Consider the following 3,136-nt stretch of genomic DNA (forward strand, 5'->3'; position numbering starts at 1 on the left):
GTGTGTGTGTGTGTGTGTGTATCGGTACGCATCTACATGTGTTTGTGTGCGAATGTTTGTGCATGTGTGTATGTGCGTGTATGCATGTGTGCGCGCGCATCTACAAATTATGTTTGTGTGTGTTTATACGTATGTAGGTGTGTGCGTGTGTGTTTGTATGTTCGTATGTCTATGTGTGTATATATCTGTGTATGTGTCTGTGCGTATGTGTCTGTGTGTATGTGTGTATGTGTGTGTTTGTGAGTACATATTATTATGTGTATGTATGTGTGTGTATGTATGTGTGTATACATGTGTGTGTCTGTATGTGTATGTGTGTGTATGTATGTTTGTATATATGTGTGTATGTTTGTGTATGTCTGTGTGTATGTGTGTGTGTCTGTGTGTGTATTTAGGTGTGTGTATATATGTAATATGTGTGTATGTGTACGTATGTGTGTATGTGTGTATGTACGTGTGTATGTATATGTATGTGTGTGTCTGTCTGTGTGTATGTATGTGTGTGTATGTCTGTCTGTCTGTGTATGTATGTGTATGTATGATGCTGCATCCCACGGAACCCAGGTTGAACTTGATAGCAATGTCGAAACAACCAACTCATAAATGATCTAAACTGTGTTGATTTGGAAAGGGGGGGGGGGAACGAATATAATACATCTGACTATCAGTTTTTGGTTAGATTTAGTGTATTGCTTGTTGGGACTGGGCATAATAATATGATGTATCAGGTATAAAGATCCGTTTCATTTGTTCTCTACCCTCTATCGTTGATTAAAGTCCAGCCAGCAGGTTTTCGGCCCGATGACTCCGTTCAGTAATTCTGTCCTCTTGTGACCTGGCCATCAGAATCAGATACCATTGTTCACAGTCGCTGCCTGCGCGGAGTGAGATTCCCGCTGGGGTCATAAAATTCTGCGAATAATAACCCTTGCCCTTAAGCCATGGCCTTGTCGAACATTGTGCTAAGTACGTTGGTCTCATCAATAGTACCGGTCTATAATTTGCTGCCACACCCTTAGGATATCCTGTCCATGGGAGCTATTAACTTCAAGGATATTGTAATAACCATTAGTGACTTTATCTATACTATAAAGCTATTCGTGCAAACCGGGAGTCTGTTCAGTGGTGTAGAGGTTGGGCGCTTTGCTGTCGCAAGTTGAAGACGTGATTTCGATTCGCGGTGGCCTTTTTTGTTTTGTTTTTTTGGTCGAGTAGCTCCGTCTGTCTGCTGTGATGTTGTATCCTTCTCAGCCCGGCGGTTGGCCCTGACTTGACACGCAGGGTGAAAGGAGCCCGTTTCCTTAAGTAGTATTGATGGTGGCGTTTAACACCTACCGGTATAATTATATAGTACTATTCGTTCAGTTTCTTTTCGTTTTACCACAGAAGTAGGCTACGCGTCGCTATGCGCTTTCTTACGCTGTCGTGATGTTCAGTAACTATAGTAATTTCAGAGGCACTTTATGTTGACTGAATATGCTTCAGAGGACTTCCGTAAATGTCTGAAGGAGCTTTGACAAGTTCACACCTTTTCACGTTAGGGTCAAAAGAAGGCAGGTAGATGATTTGAACTTTATCTGGGGAAGTACAAATGACTTAATAACAATATTATTATTGAACCACATCACCAGCCATAAAGTACAACGCAAAACTCGCACGAAACAGCTTATAACAGTTAAACATAATATGTAAGAATGAACTTTTAGAGAAATATTTACTCTTAAGATTTACTCTTTTATATTTTTGGCGTCACAATGGTTTCCCTCGCAATCCTTTAATTTAATTAAATCCTATCAGTATCACGACGGCGTCAGTGACATAAAGGTAGACTTTTCTGCCTCAGCTTGCAAAAACATGTGTTCTATTCTATCTTCGAAATGTCTGTTATATCCAGTATTCCCGTCTTTATGCTGGGGTGCAGTAACCCACTTCGCCTGGGTTGGCTCTGACTACATTAGTGGAAGGATGCCATCTCTTAAACGATGTGCGCTGCGCCGGTGGCGGTGTAAGACAATTACATAAGAATCCCTTACACGATAATTACTTTGAGTTGTTGCCCGCCCTTCTCGGTCTGCTTCACTCCAGGGTTAAGAAAAGAGAATACAGAACACAAACTCGATGCACTTTTTGCACCACCCGGGCAGGGTGTTCTACCAGAGTCGTGGTGTTCTATGATAACTAGCTTTTGCTCCAAGCTCTGGAATAATTCATAAGCACGTGTGACCGCTTTGATGGGCACGGGGAACTTGCAGTTTTCTACGTTTGTAGGCGCTTCACTTCGATTTATAGAAGTAATAAGTATTATGATAACTGCCAAGACTTCATTTGCGGCTTTGGGGGTCCGAGACTCAGCTCAGTCCGACGATGGCTCCCTAGGAAAGGCGTTTTACACGATTTTCCCCCTTTTGGCTAAGTGCTATAGGTGATGGACGTTAAAATTGGAGTCCCCGCTTCTGACATAACCTCACTGTTTTGGAAGGGGCTTAAACCTGTACAATTTCGCATTTTTACACCCATCGAATCAGCAGACAACTTGTTGCAGGGAATCTTTTCTTAGGGACATTTTCTGGCAGGAATTTTGCTGACGGCATATATGTAGATCGGTTATGTGAATTTACCTGATTTAGACCGGTGTTTATTCATCAAATATGTTGACATTTGGCGCTTATTTGGCCATCTTTCAGTCAAAGTGACCGTGAAACCCTGGTATTTCAGTGGTCATAAAACCTTATTGAAAATACCTTATGATTATGGTTCTGCAAACATCCTTTCTGCATAATACCCGTTTTTGTATTGTGCAAAATTGTGGAGCGTGATTCAAGCCAACGCGTAAACAGAAAAGGTATAGAATCTACTACGATACAAGAAATTACGCGTAGCTGAGTAAGAGCAAACTAAAGGGTGGTGTGGTCTTTTAGTTCCCCTGGAACTATTCAGAAACATGCGCGGCGGTCGTGGCGCAGACTCCCACGGGGGGGACCGGCTCAGACATGTAATGTGGATCAAATATTTATAGAGACTATTCTGTCTGCTGTTTTGTGGGACTGGCCCGTTTGGGAAACAACTTGCCCGCTCGGTGTCACTGTCCTTGGTTGAAAGATGAGTCGGCAGAGTCTGTTAGAGAGAAGGGTGTGGG

The sequence above is a fragment of the Aplysia californica genome, unplaced genomic scaffold (genome assembly GCF_000002075.1).
Source record: "Aplysia californica isolate F4 #8 unplaced genomic scaffold, AplCal3.0 scaffold01027, whole genome shotgun sequence".
Classification (NCBI taxonomy): Eukaryota; Metazoa; Mollusca; class Gastropoda; order Aplysiida; family Aplysiidae; genus Aplysia; species Aplysia californica.